The sequence below is a fragment of the Hemicordylus capensis genome, chromosome 3 (genome assembly GCF_027244095.1).
Source record: "Hemicordylus capensis ecotype Gifberg chromosome 3, rHemCap1.1.pri, whole genome shotgun sequence".
Classification (NCBI taxonomy): domain Eukaryota; kingdom Metazoa; phylum Chordata; class Lepidosauria; order Squamata; family Cordylidae; genus Hemicordylus; species Hemicordylus capensis.
This window is the reverse complement of record NC_069659.1, coordinates 176,332,610-176,353,438: the sequence shown is the minus strand read 5'-3', so window position 1 is coordinate 176,353,438 and position 20,829 is coordinate 176,332,610.

The following is a 20,829-nucleotide window of genomic DNA, read 5'->3' as shown; positions in this document are numbered from 1 at the left end:
CTTTCATGTATCCTGCTTAATTTTTAAGATGATGATGTCTCATAAATTACAGTTTTAAAAACAAAGCTCTTTTTAAAATAGCAGTGTAGCACAGGCAAATACTGATGCCTGGAAGTGTACTATAGGCATTGGCTGAAGCCAAGTTGGGAACTTTCTTATGATTTAATCACGAGAGAGTGCCTTTCTGTGAAAAGTCACTGGTGCCTATATTTCTTTTAAAGGTTACTTTTCAAATTTCCACAACTCACAGCCCCTTCTTATGGTATGGGAGCAGCCTGGGAGACATCACAGCCTAGTTCCTTCCTGCACCCCTGGGCAAGTCCTCTGAGCTTCTTTCCCCCTCCTAGAAAATGGGGCAATGATGTAGAGGCTTCCCATAAGACCCAAAGTCTCTAATATTATTTGTCAAAGGAAGGAGTTGTGCTGCAGTGGTCCCATAGCAGAAGGGCTGCTAAGATTGTAGCTGGATCATAAAATCCATCTGTCCACACTTTCCTCTGTTTTCTTGGACTGGACTGGGGTCCTGGTTGCTACAGAAGTCAGGGCCAGAGGTCAGGAGAATGGTCTGTTTCAACTTATTGTTCTACAAGCATGCTCCTAAATTGAAATTTAGCTAATGTGACATCTTGGCTGCTGTCTCTGGAAGCAGCCAGTCTTGTCTCCTTGCTCACTTTTGCCCTGTTCCCTGGTTCCCTAGCTCCTATTTGTTTCTTTCAGGCACAGGTGTACTATATTTCAATCAAACATGCTCTAGTGCAATTATAAGATATTGAAAATGTGACAAAAATGAGGCTCAAAGGCAAACAATCAAACCCTTTCTTATGTCCCAAGGGACTGAATCCAGTTTGCATAACCACTAGTATTGCTTCCTTGGGGGAAGCTTTATCTGCAGAAAAATGGTTTACCACCAACTATTTATTTATTTATTTATTTATTTTACATATTTTATATCACCCAAAAATTACATCCCTGGGTGGTTTACAATAAGATAAAGACCTTAAAACATTAATTAAAAACAAAAACAATAAATTTAAAACACAACTATTTAAAATATTTTTAAACAATATTCTAAAACAACATTAAAATCAATCAATATCAGTTAAAAGCCTGGGTGAACAGATGCATCTTTAAAGACTTCTTAAAAATTGCCAGAGATGGGGAGAATCTTATTTTAATAGGGAGTGCATTCCAAAGCCTTGGGGCAGCAAAGGAGAAGGCCCAACCCTGAGTAGCCACCAGGCGAGCCGGTGGCAAATGCAGACACCACAAGCCTGTGGGACTCCAACACCAAGTCTGAGACCAAGTCTGTCAGCTCAGTTAGGGACTCTGTTGAGCGGCGGGGCGATCTATACACCAACAGAAGTCCCAGTCTATCTTAAGTCTGAGGACCAAAGTACACATATTCAATATGGTCCGCCACACTAACAGGGATCCTGGTAAGGGAAAGGTTATTCTTATAGACCACAGCCACTTAACCTCCCCGCCCACGGTCCCTCACCCGCTCCTCAACAGAGTACCCTGGAGGGAGAAGCTGGGACCACATTGGGCCCCCAGCCTTCCCCAGCCAGGTCTCTGTAATACATATCAGGTCGGCACCTTCATCCAGAATCAAATCATGGATGGTTTCTGATTTATTCTGGACCGATCTGGCATTACAGAGGAGCAAGGTGAGGTTCCAAGGGTGGTCAGCACTGCTCCCCAAGGTCAAAGAGCTGGCTTGCCAATGTTAGGGTGCTTAGAAAATGTGTGCTTTTCTTCTTCTTGAATTCATACTTCCTCAGGAAGGCAGCAGTGATGTCATCTCTCTTTTGGAAAAAGGGCAATATGACATGGGTTTCTTTGACAGCAGGAGATGGATTTCCAAGCCCTGTATTTTGTGCTAAATCAGTTTTATGAATGAGCAAAAAGCCGCTCGTCATTTAAATTAAATCAGAAGATTGAAGGGCTTTGGACTTTAAAACTAGTCATGAAATATGTGTATGCCTGTGCTAGATTTGATGAGGCCGGGCTCACTGTGATCAGAAAGGAGTTTCACTCATATGTGCTTCTTCAGTTATTCTATCGTTACCTTCTCCCAGCCATTCTATATGCAAATGAAAGCATGCTCCAAAGGCCCCTACATCATGGTAGGAGCTCCTGAAGGATGCTACTATTTGTGGATAGTATGGCGGGAGGTGCCTTCAGCCCTGCCACAGGAAAGGAGAGAGAGAACTGAAGACAGAGACGAGGACAAAAATATCACCCTCACCTTGCAACCCCCAGCTCCAGCCCTTCCACAGCTTAGAGGGGAAACCACCCACATAGGAGACCGCCTTATAGAGGGCAGTTTGCCAAGGGCTCCCCTAGAGCTGGAGCCAGTCCTCATAGCCACCATGTCCTGGACTCCTTAATCATCCTTTGGCTTGGAGACTCACTTACCATCCTTCACCCTACTCCCCTGTTCCTCATGCAGATGGACAATTTGGTAAGATATTTGTATAATTGGATTGCAGTTAGCAGACAGAGGCTGCTAGACTTTCCAGTGGCTAAGCACAGCTATGCTAGCACAAGACACTTTATGTCCAATTACAAATATCAATATTTATAAAAGGATTGAGGTTTTCTGGTCTAAAGTGCATGGAAGGAAGAAATCAGTTCACACTGATAATTCCATAGTAGGTTGTTGTCCAAGAGCACAATATTTACCATTTTGTGGCTTAGCATAAGTATTTCCATGCAGGAATAATGTACATGCTAATGACAATGAAAATTGCTGCATTTTGCTTTGAGCCTCTATCAGAATGCTTTGACCCTCTGCTTATCTACTCTATATGCACCTGTTAATCTTACGGTTAGTCCTATAGTTGGAAGTGGAACTGAAATATCTCCGAAGTGAAATGTGAAACAGAATTTCAGTGTTCTTCCACGAAGAACTAGAAATTCAAAGAGGAATTTTAGGATTCCTCCCAAGCAGGGGAACAGGGTCCACTGGACAAGGGGGTGCATTTGCACCCAGCCCCAGAGGGTCAAGGGGCACCACAAGGCTCTACAGACCCATGGCTAGGGTGTGACATTGCCCCCAAACATTTCTCCTCCCTCCCAACATGGCCAGTGAGCGGATTCTCTTTTTTCAACAGGAAGACGGAGGCTGCTGGGAAAGAAAAGTGTTAAACCAGCCCAGGGATTGGTCCTCCTTTCTTGAGTTGTGCTTCTACCCCACTCAGCAGTTCAGAGCAGAGTTGGCGAGGGAGCAGAAAGGAAGCATGGCAACAAGGAGAGCTGGAAAGGATAGGCAAAGAAACCACCCTTATCTGTTGTTGTTGTTGTTTTGTGAATGTGATTTCTTCCCTCAGAAGCCAATGCACGTTTTTCTCCTACCGACATTCATGAACCGTGTGTGTGTGTGTGTGTGTGTGTGTGTGTGTGTGTGTGTGAGAGAGAGAGAGAGAGAGAGAGAGAGAGAGAGAGAGAGAGAGAGAGAGAGAGAGAGAGAGAGCAAGCAATGTTTCTGAGCTAGGGGAATACGTGCGCATAAGTATGTGTGTGGACGTGTATGCATATATGAAGAGGGCATAAAATTATATGCATAGAAGGGAAAGAAAGGGCTTGCAAAGAATCTTGTTTTCATCATGTCCTTACAGTTTTTCTGCTCCCCCCAAAAAAAAAAAATGGGGGGGAGGGAAACAAAGAAGACTGGGAGTAATGTGGCCCATCTTCAATGTTTGTCCCTAGGCCCACTCCAACCCTGCAAAGAGAGCCAGCGTGGTGTAGTGGTTAGAGTGCTGGACTAGGACCGGGGAGACTAGAGTTCAAATCCCCATTCAGCCATGAAAACTAGCTGGGTGACTCTGGGCCAGTCACTTCTCTCTCAGCCTAACCTACTTCACAGGGTTGTTGTGAAAGAGAAACTCAAGTATGTAGTACACTGCTCTGAGCTCCTTGGAGAAAGAGTGGGATATAAATGTAATAATGATGATGATGATGATGATGATGATGATCATAATATTCCCTTCCCCCATTGTTGCTTAACTTTATAATTGAAACCAAAAAAAAGTCATTTGTGTAGGAAAGTGATTCCTGTCCCTCTAATTCATTTTTTAAAATGTATTTTTAGAAGAAGCTAGATGCTGTTCCACATGTATGTATGTATGTAGTACACCACTCTGGGCTCCTTGGAGGAAGAGTGGGATATAAATGTAAAAATAATTAATTAAATAAATAAAAATAATAATAATAACCCCTGCTCCCATGGGAAGTGTCTCAACTTTCTTTGCATCCCTCAGTTCCTATCCTTGCCTTTCTGGAGCTTTTCTGATTATGAGTTTTATGATTCTCAAAACTGTGATGTGAATATTTTCGTTGGATGAGGGATGCTGTGAAGCAGGCACATATGTCTGAATAGAAGATGGTCCACGTTAGCTATTGCCCTCTTCGAGATCAAGAAATCACAGCTTGCCTCCTAAAGCTTCTTTTTTGTATTTTAAGCAACAGCAGATTGGAAAATCAAGTGCATGGAGCCTAATGTTTCCATTTTAACAAGCCCTTCTATTCGAGATCCACATTTACTAGAACATATGAGTTACTGACTTTTCAGTCTGTTTTTTTCTCCCAGCACTAGAATTTGTTCTGCCTTTTCTAACACCTTTAAAATGTAAAATGTTTTTCCCTTTTAAAAGAGAGCATCATTTTCAACAGAATCGCACACTCAAACGATAGATGTGAGATTCAGAGGAGGGGGGAAAGCTATTAGATGTATTCACTTTTCCTGTTGCTGTAGGATTGATTCTTACAATGTGTTTTATAGTGCTTTGTTCAGTCTGGTTTTTATGAATCTCAGATAACAAGCTTCCATCACTTTCCTGAGCTGTTAGAAAAGAAAGAACCAAAACCTTATGATACTTCAGCACAAATGCATTCCCATTCCTTTGAAAGTCCCCTACTTTGCCATTCCTTTGAAACTCCCTTAAAAGTCATTGAATAGAACTCAGAATCACAGAAATTACAATTAGTTTATATAATTTCACAACAATTTACAGTCAAATATAAGCACCACCATCAGTACTATCAGACTGCCACCTCCACCAAGGCACTTCTCCAGTCAGGTTCCAGCATTCCTTAGATCAACGTTTAAAGTACTACATTCTAAGGACATACTTGCTTTAAAACTTAAACACCAGACTTGTCTGACTTTATTTGACAGCAATACACTGGCAGCCTTTTAATTTGCATGGCAGGGACAGGTGCTTCTAGTCTCTGGTTCCACGGATGTGGCAGCTGCGGGCAGTGACCCCATGCTACCATCTCCACGTTTAAGAATGGTGCATCCTTCCAACACCACACAACTGCCCGCCTTGGTGGTGGGACAGAGGGAGATGCTCCCAGGAGTGCCTTCCAAAGGCTGCTCTCCCTGCCCATGCCTCCTTGCTGACACCAACAATCCTCGAAGTGGGTCTGTGGGGTCTGCAAGCACAGCACCCATCTCTGCCAGGTGCCCCTTTGCCACCAATCTCGCCCTCTGGATGTGTGGGCAAGTCTGCAAGCTCCTCCAGCAGGACATCTCCTCTCGACTCACAGTGCAGGATGCAGCAGGCCATGATTACCTTTGACACAAGACCTTCTTTGACATCCAGCAAGGTGTAGGGTATGCCACCAGGCCTTCCGTCTCTCAAATGCCTGCTCGACCACGATTCTGATGCTACTGTGCCTGAAGTTGAAGTTCCCCTCCAGGGCTGAATGTGCGATAGTGAGGGTGACCATCCACTCCTGGAGGCTGTATCCCTGGCCACTGAATATCACTGGCTTAACTCCTAGCCTGCCCACCTCCATGGATGCAACATTCACCCAGGTACTGGGGCACAGCTTTGGGGCGAGTGGAGAGGTCCAGAAAATGGTCATGTAGTGGCTTCTACCTGAAACCCCAGCGCAGACATCCATGAACCACACCATAGAGTCTACTACACCTTGCTACACCTTCCTATACTACACCATGGTATAATAGTGCTTTTGCCGGTAGTACTCCTTGTGGCAACGGGAGTACATTGGGGGTACATTTCCAATACCCAGGCATTAGAGATGTGTGAACCAGCTTGAGGTAAATGGCCAGGAGACATGCATGGGGCCGCCATAATGGCCACCACAACTATGGAGAGAGCTGAAACAGCCCCAAAACAGGCTGAACCAACTCATAGAAGACCAGGGGAGGCCAGCGGGGGAAGGGGGGACTTCAACTTCAGGCTCCAGCACCCCTGGATGCTGTCAGACCGACTAGTAAGCTTAATTTTTTTTAAAAAAAACCCACACATTTAGAACTCTGAACTGGTTCAAACTCAAGCCAAGCCAGAGTTCTAGTTTGGGGGCACAAAACTGATTATGCCCGGTCTGGTTTAAGTCCAGTGTGGACTCGAACAAAACTTGGGCAAACCGGTTTTGTGCACACTCCTACATCCCTTCTGCAGGAACCCCAACATCATCTCTTGTGGGTTGCCTATGCAGATGATGAACTCCAGGAATATTTCCACAAGCAGGTTCGCCACTTCCATCTGGAAGATAGACCATGTGCCAACCACAAACTAATTGCTCAGTGCCAGGTAGTTGCAGTTGGAGGCCAGCTTGTAAATTGTTTTGACAAGCCGCTTGTGCACTAGCACCATGTGGCACATCACTAGTGGAGCACGGGATCCATCTCACTTGCCAGAAAGTCGAAGATCCCCTGCGACATCATGAAACTGCCCCGGAAATGCTCATCGTTCCATTTGTCTGCATCCTCCATAGACTTCCATGTGCTGTCATACGTCGGCAGCACCCACATCCTTCCCACTGTCCATTCTTCCTGCAGGATGCGGGCAGCCGAGGAGAGGGCTGCCACACATCTCTGGGCTATATAGGTGGCTGCCCTGGAGTGCTCAATTGGCTTGTCAAATCTCCTAGAGACCGCAAAGAACCTTGCTACCTTGTTATGGGCAGCTGCTGCCCCTGCAGGCCCCAAGTGACCCAGTGCCCACAGCAAGAGCCCCTTTTGCTGGGCTCTGTGTCTTGCTTCCTCCTCCATGGTGCTCAAGAGCATCTCCATTGTGCTGTGTACTGTGATTCTGGGTTTTGTGCCCGCCATAGCAAAACCATTCTTTGCTTGCTGGCAGTGTGGTCATGAACGCATGCTCCACATGTTTCTGGTTCACATATCTACTGTATGCTACATGTCCCATACTGATATTGAATAGCTGATACAATACACTATTTATGTTTTTAATTACATGTATTCTTTTTATCCTGCCCACTACATTACTCTTATTATTTATTTATTATATTTTATTGTTAAATTTATATACTGCCTTTCATTAAAACAATGCCAAGGCAGTTTACAGTAAAATTTAAAAACAAGATTGTAAAAATGACACAGTTAAAATATTAAGCTAAAAATGTGAGACAAATCTGATTTAAAAAACTAATTAATAAATAAATTAAATAAATTTGATTTTATTATGCTATTTTTAATAAAGTATGTGACATAACCTAGGTAGTAGTGTCTCATGCAAACTGTTAACACTAATGTTGAGTAGAGTTCGGGGGGGGAGATGGGATTTTCTTATGTGAGTGATTTATTAGAACAAATAAGCAACATATGTAGAGTGCATTTAATCTGGATAATTTGTTCATTCTGTGACAAATATGCAAAATTTGTTTTTCAAATTGGAAAACTCTCCAGTCATGTCTATACTCTAAACTTAAGCTGATTTGATACCACTTTTACTGTCATGGTATTTTACCAAAGAATCTTGGGACTTGTAGTTTTATTGAGTTGGGGAGAATTCTTAATTAGAGATCAGTACCCTTTCCCTGCCCATGTGAAGCTCTCAGGTCATGCTGTGAAGTGGGTTGACACTAAGCTCCCGAAAGTTGTATGAGAAACAGAAGAACCCTGCCCTTGAGACTTCATTGTCTTTGCTGCATGTATAGCATTTCTTTCCCTTTTCTTATTTTTTTCAATTTCATTTTGCCTTCAAGACATTATGCAGAGTTCAAAGAGCCTGGGCTGCATGTCAATGGAATATTTGTGGGTTTGAAAAAAAGCTTTCTGTGGGAAACATTTAACTGAAAATAGTATGTCATTTCTTATAAGCATTAGCTGGGAATTATGCTTGAGGTAAACAGTTTTAGAATTACTTCTGAAGGTGCCTGAATGGATGCCTTAGCACAATTTAAATTATTTACCAACTTTAAATCATATGTGTGAGAGATAATAGCAAATGACTAGCAAATCAATAAGAAAGCAAGTAATAAATTTAGTGTGGCATGCAAAACACAGCAACCCGAAATGTACAAATGGAAGTCCTGGGCTATAAACATTAAGTCCAAATAACCAGAACTAACCATATCAGAAAAAAAGTGATTATGACTGGCATTGGATCAGAAGCCCAACAGATCTCATTAGAAGTATTAATTTGTGGATGTGGTGCTCGTTTTGAGCTAGCAGCAGCTCTTCAAGACAATCCTTTCATGTGCATGAGCATCTTTCAAGGCAAGGTTTGTGCCTTTCAGGTTTCCACCCACCCACCACCATGTGTTACTGCTAATTATTCAAAGCTGAATTTGCAGGCATTCGTTTTGTCCTTTACATCTCTTCACGTCTCGTAAGCGGAATGACATCCACTTCTAACAGGGTGTCCCAGAGGCAAAAGCCCAAAGAAGGTCACAAGAAAAACAAAGCATGTTAGCTTAAATGAAAATGAAGATAGGGGATTAAGGAATTTCTTAAAAGAGGAGGGGGGGAACCCTGCAGCTTAAGCTGCAATCGACATGAAAGAGCAAGAAAACAAGATGTTCACCTATGTATTTAAGAAGAGAAGAATCACTTTCTTTCCAAAGGGATTATTTATTACAGTCCCACAACTGCTGTGATGCACTGACTGCTTGACACGGTTATAGAAAATCAATGGGATTCAATCTGAGAAAGTTGTGTTGCATGCATTCAATCCTGACGGTTGCATAAATCAGTATTTCAGACTTTTAAAAAACACACACATACCTTTAGCTCTAAACAAAACTAGATTCATTTGTATACTATTCCCCCCCACACACACACCTTTAAAGGCAAGATTGTGACTGATATTTCATTTTTCTTCAGAATGGCCTCTATTACCAATTGGCATTCAGCTGCCCTGTATGGCTGAGTGATGAAAGATCTCTCTTTTTATATATATAAAAAAATCTGATTAGGCGACCTGTCTTCAAAGCATTTTCCCTTGTTGAGAATGTTCTGTTTTAGAGGACACTGAAGTGAAAACTTCTTCCAAAGGAACTATACAGATACAGATATTCCTCCACCTATGTCAAACTCAATGCCCTCAGACTGCCTGATTGCACTTTCTTGTAATGTGAGTACCAAAAAGCTATCTTGCCTTTTCAGTATTTCCTTGTTATTATGATGATAGAGAGAAATCCTTAGTTGTTGCAATTTAACTACATAATGCTATTTGAAGCTTAATACTGGACTTTAATCCACACACACACACTCTGATATTTAATATTTGCCCTGCTGACCCACCTTGCTACAATCTCAGACTTAATTAGGGATGTGCAAACTGGCTCACCCCGAGCCTGTTTGCACTCGAGCCAGCTGGGCTTGAAGGCTTGTTCCTGCTCGCGAGCTGGCTCAAGGGCCATGTAAAGGGGAATCCGGCAAGGATCCCCCTTTGCAAGTAAGGACTGGTGTGTGTGGGGGAAGTTCCCCCTTCAATCTTTTAAGAAATATACTACTGTACAGCAGGATGGGGGTGGCAGCAGCTGCTGAGGGGTGGGTGGTGAGGGTTGCAATGGGCGGGGCAAGAGGAAAGCTCCCTTTTTACCTCTTTAAGCCACTGTGTGGTGGGATAAGGGTAGTGGTGGCTGCAGCACCTGTGGGATGCGGGTGGTGAGAGCTCCTTCAAGCTCCCCTCCTGCCTCCTAAATGGTGGCAGCCTTCAGACAACATGATGCTGGTTTCTGACCTGAGATTTCAGCAGTGAAACTCAAGTGGAACCAAAGGTTCCAATTCAGGTTTGTGGTCAAAAACCTCAGGGCACTTTTGTAATGGAACCACGGGTTCCTGTATTTGGACTACCACAAACTCGAACCTCTGGAATGGTGGCCTCCAGTTTGGCATGATGTCCAAAGGCAGTCCTTTTTTTACCCCACTTCCACCCCTGGGATTTTATGACAGGCCATTCAAAGAGAATATTGTCAGTGAGTGGTCAGATTTCAATTTATTTTGAGTACTCTGTAGTGCCCCACATACTACAGGATGTTGTATTCTATAGTACAAGATGCTACCACATGTAGCATCTGGCAATCTTGCATTTGCTAGAAGGGCCCCAAGTGGCACAGTGGCCCCACCAAGGGGCTGGCATCTGCAGAATTGAAAGGAGGACAGCTCTCTGTCTAGGTCTCAGTGCCATGTTTCAGAGCCAAAGTGGAGAGTTTCCAGTAGTCAAGAGAGACCCTACTTGTAAACATCATTAGTACACCAGAACTGAAGCTTCTCCTCTAAGAGCCATTCAGGTCAAAAGAGGCCGCACCTCCCATTAATTTCAATGGAAAGCCATCATAATCAGATCTTTTGAAACCATCATGTTTTTAAAAGACAGAGTGGCAGCCCCCCAAATTCACCCCAATCTAGGACTGGTGGTAGTTTGCTATGACTGGAGCAATATTTCAATCTTTGGCTCACTTCGCTTTCTTCAGTTATCTGCTGGATGACTTCCAGTATTTGGGGTTATAGTGCTTCCTGCTGCTGGTGAAGATTTGATTGGACCCATACATTCCAGAATTTCCTTCAGGAACCAGTGTGTCTTCAACTACATTGATAACATATTTTAGGGTTCTCACTCATTGAGAAGTCAATGTACAGATCTTTCCATTCTGTACAAATTTCATGCAGTTTCCTTTGTTTTTCATTCCACTCTCTTCTGCCAAAATGTCCTTCCCATCACATTCAAGTATTTTAACATATGTCCTACCCCAAGAGTATGTGTGAAAAATAAATAAATACATATTGTCCACAAATGTACAGAATGCATAGGATCTGTAGATGCACCCTACTTTATAAAATCCAACCTGCTAGTAGGAAGTAGAAGTGGGTGGGGGGAGAGAGGCTGGAATCAAAGTGTCCCATCATGAATGTTGGTAAGAGAGGAATTCACCTAAATCCCTAATAAGCATTTTGGCAGCCTGTGAGGGTATCCTCACAATGAGAGAAAACCAGGCTAAAGGAGCCCAGCTCGGTGTTCCCACATAGTGAGAACCATTGGCTTGCGGGTGAGCCTGGTGGTTCTCTGGAGCCTAGCCTGCCAAAGTAGCCTTCCCCTTAAAGAGGTTCGTGGAGCAAGCACTCCAGTAACCCCATTTAGGCGATTGTGAGTCACCATGATGCTGCTTCGCACAATGGTGACTCATGAGGATACACCCACTGGGAGGCTAAAACAAGCCTCCTCGTCTCGGGGGTCTCCCCAGGATGCCCTGCACACTCCATGATGGAGCCGGGAGTTGTGTGGGTGGCTGATCCGGCTGCCCAGGGCTCCAGGAGTGATCATTTAACTCTCCCAGGCTCTACATACCGCTTGTGTGTAGAGTCTCAGAGAGACGTGAGTATCTAAATATACAGCTATTGTGTATGTGTGCACCTCTCTACCTATGGACCAACTATACATTGCAGTAAACTCACAGTTTGGTCCTCCTGTGCCTTTTTTAAAATTACATTTTTGCTGTGGGGGTTGGGGAGCAGATCTGGAATGGAGTGGGATGGGATGAATGGAAGGCTTTAATCTGTTTCCTCTGCTGCAGTCCCAGTTTAGACTGGGGGCTCCCCATGAGCGGCACCAAGAACTGAATTTGCATCTTTCTGAATGCAAAGCATGCACTGCACCACGGAGCTATCGGGGGTCATAATAAGGGGTCTCCAGCATGAAAGACTACACCTTGCCTGCTGTGGCTGCCAATGCTTCTTGCCCAGGAGCATGACAAGGAAGGGACTATGGATACTGGGAGAAAATTGGAGGAAATGCATGCTAGGCAAAGAAGCTCCTTTCAAAGTGGTGATTTTCTTTCTGTCAAGCAGAGGAAGGGAACTGGCCCTATTCAACACCAGCACAGCATCCCCCCGGTGGCTGTTGCTGGTATCTCCCTTCTGATACTTTTTAAAACTGTGAGCCCTTTAAGGACAGGGAAACATCTTCTTTCTATTCTTTTTTCTTTGTAAACCACATGGACAACTTTTTTGGATCAAAAGCAAAATAATAATAATAATAATATATTCTGAGACGATATCTTATCTGCGACGATATATAATAATAATAATAATAATAATATTCTGTGATGATATCTATAACAATTGACAATAAAATTCAGCCATCCCAGGTCCTTGGGAAGGACTCAATGTCTGGATAAAACAAACCAGTCAATAACACCTGTCTGACTGTGTAAACAAGAAATAATCATAATCATAATAATAATTTGGAAAGAAAAGCATCCAGATACAGAAATGACAGAAAAAAGGCTAGCAGACCAGAGACGATTCATAATAAGAAATAAAGTATTCACAGAAGTTGAGCTGGAAGAACTGCAAAGAGCAACACAGAATCAAGATATGGAAGAAAAATTACCACCAACTGAAGAAGTTGCTCAGGTGCAGGTTGAGGAGGTGTTGGAAACAGAGGATGCCACTGTTGCTGAACTGTTTCAAAATCAAAACCAGGCAGCCTCCCATTTGACTTCACCTCAAAAACCGGAATGACGTTTAACAGAAAATCAACAAGAACGAAAGCAAAAAATAACTGAGCACATGAACCAAACAACCACCAAGGTTCGACTGCCAGCGCTAAAAACAGTTGCCAAAAAACAACTTGCGCAGGCATTAAAAGATGTCAATGCTACACTTGCAGAAATAACAACCAATAATTTGCAAGAAACAAACCAACTAATGTACAGTGCTGCAACAATAACAACACAAGAGCTCGGATATAAGATCAGTGGAACTGTAAAAAAAGAAAGTAGTACATCACCTAAATGGAAGATTAGATTAGAAAATAAAATCTCCAGGCTTAGATCAGATGCTAGTAAATTGAAATATATGAAAGACAAGAAGCTGAAGAATGAAAACACCAACCAGTATCTGATCCAAAAATACCACCTAGTTTCAAGGAAAATTAGAGGTGTCCTGGAAATAATAAAGCAGCAAATAACAGCAGTGTCAAAGAAGATTAGCAGATACGAAGCCAGAATTACACAACACAGGTAGAATCTCCAGTTCCAGTCGAATCAGAGACATTTCTACCAAAGCATAGAAGGAGAAACTGCAAGAAACATAGAAACACCAAAAAAAAAAAAGAAAGAAACAGTGCAATTCTGGGGGGAAATTATGGGACAATCCAATAGATTATAATAAAAAAGCAGGCTGGATGAAAGAAGTCAAAAAATGTAACCAACAAATGCAAGATCTGATAATAACACCAGAATTAATAAGTGAAAGAGCAAAGGAAATTAAAAATTGGACTGCACCAGGCGACGATGAACTGCATGGCTTTTGGCTTAAACACCTAACAAGCTTTCATAAACAACTATCAAAACAGTTCAATCACATTTTGCAAGCAGGTGATATTGAACAATGGATAACAACTGGGAAAACCCATTTCATAATGAAAGACCCAGCAAAAGGTGTAGTTCCAAGTAATTATAGACCGATAACCTCCCTGCCAACCATGTTCAAATTATTAACTGGAATAATAGCAGATGAAGTAATGCAACACTTATTAACTAACAAACAGCTTCTGGTTGAACAGAAAGGAAATTGCCCGTACAACAGAAGCACAAAAGACCAGCTGCTGATTGACAAAATGATTTTAGAAAATTGCAAGAGAAGAAAAACCAATCTAAGTGTTGCATGGATTGACTACAAGAAAGACTTTGACTCATTGCCTCACACATGGATACTAAAATGTTTAGAAACAACTGGTGTTAGCAAAAACATTCAGATATTTATTTAAAAAGCAATGAGCATGTGGAGTACACAGTTAACAATCAATGATGATACAGTTGGACAGGTTAGCATTAAGAGATGTATTTTCCAAAGGGACTCACTATCCCCTCTGTTGTTTGTAATTGCCATGACTCCACTTTCACAAATACTTAACAGAACAGGCCTTGGATACCAAACTTCTAAAACATCAAGTAAAATAAACCATCTGCTCTGCATAGACAATCTGAAGTTGTATGGAAAGTCCCAGTCAGAAATTGAATCACTGCTAAACACTGTCCGTATATTCAGTAGCGATATAGTAATGGAGTTTGGACTAGACAAGTATGCTGCATTGAAAATGAACAGAGGATAAATAAGAAAAACAGAAGGAATAGAACTGCCCAATGGAAGCAAGATCAAGAACCTGGAAGAGAAAGAATCTTACAAATACTTGGGCATTATCCAGACTGATAACATCACACACACTTAATTTAAAATAAAAATGGGAAGTGAATACATCAGGAGAGTTAGAAAAATCCTCAAGTCCAAACTCAATGGCGGGAACACCATACAAGCCATAAACACTTGTGCTATACCTATTATCAGATACACTGCAGGAATAATAGACTGGACCAAGGCAGAGCTAGAGACGCTAGATCAGGGATTCTCAAACTTGGGTCCTCAGGTGTTATTGGACTTCAACTCCCATAATCCCCAGCCTCAGTGGCCTTTGCTTGAGGATTATGGGAGTTGAAGCCCAATAACACCTGAGGACCCAAGTTTGAGAATCACTGCGCTAGATCATAAGACCAGGAAAATAATGACTATCAATCATGCTCTGCACCCCCACAGTGATGTCGATAGCTATACCTCCCTCGCTATACCTCCCTTATACCTCCCTCTATACCTTGTATAGCTGCGAGGGAGCTATACCTCCCTCGCAGCTCAGGTGGAAGAGGAATGCTGCAAGTCCATCAGACAGTAGAGGAGGAGAAAAGAGGCCTTGAAGAATATATCAAGGACAGTGAAGAAGATGCACTTAAAATGGTCAATAACGAGAAACTATTCAACACCAATGAAAGAAAGCAGGCCTACAAGAAAGAACAAGTCAAGAACCGAGCAGAAAAATGGAGAAATAAGCCACTGCATGGTCAATATTTGCACAATATAAGTGGAAAATCAGACATCACCAAGACCTGGCAATGGCTTAAGAATGGCAACTTGAAGAAAGAAACAGAGGATTTAATACTGGCTGCGCAAGAACAGGCACTAAGAACAAATGCAATAAGCGCAAAAGTAGAAAAGTCAACAACAAACAGCAAGTGCAGGCTTTCTAAAGAAGCAGATGAAACAGTGGACCACCTAATCAGCTGTTGTAAAAAGATCGCACAGACTGACCACAAACAAAGGCATGACAAGGTAGCAGGGATGATACACTGGAACATCTGCAAAAAATACAAGCTACCTGTAGCCAAGAATTGGTGGGACCATAAAATTGAAAAAGTTGTAGAAAATGAAGATGCAAAAATATTATGGGACTCCCGATTACAAACAGACATACATCTGCCACACAATACACCAGATATAACTGTAGTCGAGAAGAAAGAAAAGGAAGTCAAAATAATCGACATAGCAATGCCAGGGGATAGCAGAATAGAAGAAAAAGAAATTGAAAAAAATCACAAAATACAAAGATCTACAAATTGAAATTGAAAGGCTGTGGCAGAAGAAGACCAAAATAATCCCAGTAGTATTTGGTGTCCTAGGTGCCATTCCAAAAGACCTTGAAGAGCACCTCAACACCATAGGGGCCACAGAAATCACCATCAGCCAATCACAAAAGCAACTTTACTGGGAACAGCCTATATTTTGCGACAATATCTATAATAATAACAGCCATTTTGATAATAAAATTCAGCCATCCCAGGTCCTTGGGAAGGACTTGATGTCTGGATCAAACAAACCAGTCAATAAGACCTGTCTGACTGTGTAAACAAGAAATAATAATAACTAGCCTACCCCACACAGAGCATCTGTGCGCTCTTTGGGGCCGGCCGTTACCTCTTCCCCCACACCTTCTGCCCCAGTTTCCGCTTCCGGTCCCAGTCGCCTCTCCTCCCCACCGCCACTTCTGCCCCCCCGCACACTTTCTTTCCCCCCTTCTGGGCCTTTCCTCCGTGGCCGGGCCGGGCCCGCCACCGCCTCTGGCCTCCATGGCCGGGCCCTGTGCCACCGCGGCGACCAATCCTCCTGGGCGCGCCTTATCCAATCAGGCGCATCCGCCATCCAGCCAATCAGCTGGGTGCTGGGACGCACATTCCAAGGCACACCCAGGAGAATTATATACATAGATAAATAATAATAAACATGAATATGAAGAATTGCCAAGAGGGCACAGCCCTGCCAGATGGAATCTGTGCCAGTACTTCATATTTCTGCTTCTGAATGTCTGAGCTTAATACATATTGGTTCCTCATCATACTACCCTTAAATCTACACCAGGGTTTTAAAAATGTGCTCAAGGAAGGCACCAAAATAAATTGAGGGGAGGCACAGAAGGGGCAAAGTGTGTTTATGGGTGGGCGAACTGTGTCCCACATATTAAATTTCTGAAACAGAAATGGGTGGCAGTGGGGGGGAAGGCACTTGTCACCTTTGCCACTCTTCTAGAAAAGCAGTCCTCTGAAAGCCTTACAGGGTTTCCTCAATGAGAAATATGGAGTGGTAGACAAGCTTCACTGAAATGTATTTTGTCCTCCTGTGCCAAGAGTGTAGGCTATATTCTAGGTCAAACTATCAGCACAGGGCAGTAGTTCAGTTCCAAAATCTGTAATTTGTGGGGGGTCTTATGGCAGACATTTAGTGTTCCATCAGAGTGTGCAAGCTGACTCGAATTGAGCCCGGTTCAAGCCAGCTCAGCTTGAAGACTTGTGCTCGAGCCAGATCGGCCCCATAAAAAGTGAAGCCAGTCTGAGCTTGACATTTAGTGTTCCAACTGCAGATGGATCAAATTGGAATAAATGCCTTGATGGTAGAAACTTGAAACCCACTGCCTTATACCTATCAATATACATGTAGCCTAAGAATGATTACGTCCTAATTCAAAGGCAGTGAAACTAGAGTCCCTTTGGCATGGCAGTCAATGTAGTTAGTTACCTAACAAGGAAGTCTGGCCATACAGTGCAATCCTCACAAGGAAGGCTGGCCATATCCTTGCATGTCAAGAAGCCACCAAGCCACTGCTACTGTCTATGTGTGAACTGGGCATTGACTTTTGTGGTGATCAATTCACAACTTCCCACATAGTCCCATTACTTAATGTTATATTGATCAAAAAGAGACAGATTGGTTTTCTACAAATATGTATTATCATGTAGCACAGAAGCATTTCTAATATTAGTAACCATCTCAATCCTAAAGGAATACCTTCAGAAATATTTAAAACCCAGCTAGCAGCTTTCAAAAATAAATAATAAAAAAATGAGAAACAGAGAGCTATATGAAGTACATCGCTCATCTGAAAATTCAATACTTCAGTAGAGATAATAGACAGTCTTGCACTAATTTTTCTTCAATGCAAATTAAAGTAACTTCATGCATAAGATTTATATACTTATATGAGTACAGTCAATATTGTCAGGGTGAGCAGAAAGAAGAAGTAGGTATAGGCTGTCAGATTTATTTATTATTTATTAATTTATTCAATCTCTATACCGCCCTTCCAAAAATGGCTCAGGGCGGTTTACTCAGAGAAATAAATAAATAAGATGGATCCCGGTCCCCAAAGGGCTCACAAACTAAAAAGAAACATAAGATACCAGCAACTGTCACTGGAGGTACTGTGCTGTGGGTGGATAGGGCCAATTACTCTCCCCCTGCTAAATAAAGAGAATGACCACGTTCAGAGGTGGCTTTTTGCCAAGTTAGCAGGGATTTTAAAATATAGCAACAAAGAACATGATTACTGCTTCCTTACAATTGTTTTTTGATGCTTGGGTGAATTTAACTTCCTTAACTTTTCTCTTACGCTGTGTTTTTTAAAACAATCCTAGAATAGGCTTACCAAATGATAGGTTTTTGGAAAATGGAAAATGGTGTGGAGAAGGTGAGTATGGTAAATATGGTTTGCTCTCAAAACAGCTGCATTGACTGTCATCCAATAAAATTGATTAGCTTTAGATTCAGGAAAACTAAGATTCAGGGCAACTTCTTCACACAACATGGAATTAATTTGTGGGACGTATTGGTGTAGGGGTTATTGGTTTAGGTAATTATTGGTTATTGGTGAAGGTGGGCACTAGTAGAAATTTAAAATTATTTGTGAAATTCATGGATAAATCTATTGCTGGCTATTAACTGTAATATAATGTATGTATTTATTATATTGTTTCTGCCCCATCCTTGATCTTAACAATGACAACAACAACAACAATAACAACCTTTAGTTGTAAGCCGCCCCATAACAAATTGTTATCTAGGCACTTTTTGGAGTGTTCTTCTCTTGCTCTTCATGCAACTAGGGACACCAGATGCAGAAGTATGTCCAGGGGTGTAACAAAGTTGGATTGGGTCCTGGGACAAAAATAAAGATGGACCCACCACCCCATTCTCTCCACCTACCCCTTGTCTTTGCTGCAGAAGTGTAAGAACATGGTGGAAAATAAAACATTTCAGCATACCCAGGCACTCTTCATGCAGATAGTCTCACATGCACAGTCCCCTGGCTCAGATCCATATCCATATCCATATCTATAGGGCTCATCTTTTTTGAAGCCAAGATAAGTTCTCCAGCCAGGAGTTAACAGCATACAAGTAAATTGGAGAGGTGGAAGTGGCAGAGTGAAGAGCAAACTGTCACTCAGCCAGTGGGCCTCTCTCCTTCTTCAGGGGCCCAAGGACATCTCCCCGCCCACACTCCACATTCAAATATAGCTACGCCCCTGAGTATATCCCTATCAGTCAAACCCATTAAGTTCAGTGGGGATCAGATGACTATTACATACTAATCCGTATCTGCATGGATTAGTTGTTGTTTATGTTTGGAGACAGAATACCTTTTGATTAGCATATGCAGTTGACAGATAAGATGCCTTGGAGCATCCTAAAGCATCTCGAAGGAAGCTGTTGAAGACAGGGCTGGAATCAGGGGTCAGCCAAATCAGGCTCTAGCTGAGGGCCCATGAACATCCCACAAGAGCAGGATCTACATGGAAGGATGCAATGGCAGCACTTTGGCACTAGCTGTGGTTGGCTATTATTGTTCTTATAATACAAATGAAGAACCTTATATTATGGCAGATGCTGTCTACATTTAAAAAAAAACAAATCAGATCCCTCCCTGCCAGTTGCTTACAACCTACAAGCAAGACATAAGGGGAATAGGAAATGGGAAAGCAAAGGAAGAAAAGATTTTAAAGAAGTTTCTTGAAAGAGGGGAGCATAGAATAGCATAGCAGCTGAGCTAAATGGACCTTTAGTCTTATACAGCAAGGCAATGATTATATTCACAGCACAGAAAAGAGAATACACAAGACTAAAGAACAGAAGGGATTTGAAAATGGAGGGCAGTCTCTTTTTCACCTTAGAACACACATTTCCACGTGCGTGGGAAAAGCAGGAAACCTTAATCCGCATGTATAATAAACCTTGTGTGACCTATTACTATATTTGTCAAAGAGTGATTAATATTCAGTGTTCAGTTTAAATGTATGCCTGCTGATTTGTGTGCACATTACAAATTCACCTACTGAAATCCACTCTGCTGAGATTTTTACTCTCTCCTCATTCTTGTATAACCCTCATTTTACGAGCACCAGGTAGGGTAATACTTTGCTCAGATGGGTGATAAATCTAGTGTGTAGAATTCACATCCTGTGCTGCTTTGCTCTTGGGATAAAGTAATATACTCTTTAGAGAAGAAGGAATGTTTATTCTGCAACATGCAGACTTACATCCAGGCTTCCCCCCCAACACATATTGAGGCTATTCCCACGATCAAGCGAAATCAGGCTAGGGGAGCCTAGCCCAATTTCACCTGACCTTGAGAACCACTGGGCTCACAAACAAGCCTGGTGGCCTCCAGGTGTTAACCTACCCAACTATCCCTCCCCTTAAACCAGGTTTGCAGAGTGAGCGCTCTGCAAACCCGGTTTTTAAAATTGTGAGTAGCCGTGGCACGGCTCCGCCAGTCACGAGGAGACCCCCAACCGGGAGGCTGAACAGCAGCCTCCTGGCTTGGGGGTCTCTCCAGCATGCCCTGCATACTCATGCAGAGCATGCTGGAGCTTCCGGTAGCCGTGCACCCCCCGATCCTCTCAGCCCCCGCTGGCTCGGTAATACCTGTTCCAGACTAAAATGCCAATAGCACCTGCGGAGGGGGTGAATTTTGATTGCCTCCTCTTCCTGCAGAAGTCCCCTGTGTCACCTGAAAATGACACAGGGACACTAGGCAACCTTCAGGAACATATTTTCAGGTGGCACAGGGTGCTCCAAGGGAAGGGAAGCCGACAAAATCCTCCCACTCTCACCCATGCAAGTTGCTGTGTTAGTCAATTGTGTCCACAGAACCAGCACATCTCACAAAGCACCAGCACTTCCTTAGTCAGGGTGTCAGCTAACGATAGATAGGTAAATAAATTGATCCTAGGGCCTTTACAAATGGGGGCTGAATAGCAGCCAAAGAGCAGGATGTACAGCAATAAATGGGAACGGGATTCAGTGCGGATCACAAAGACCGCCTCTGTTCCTGATTTTCTCATCCTTTCTTCAAACCCAAACTGGGCCTATTCACATTGAAAAGCTGCAGGTTTCACCCACAAATTTTCCCTGCCTTCTCTTTCCCCCCACCCTCCACAATCCATATTTTT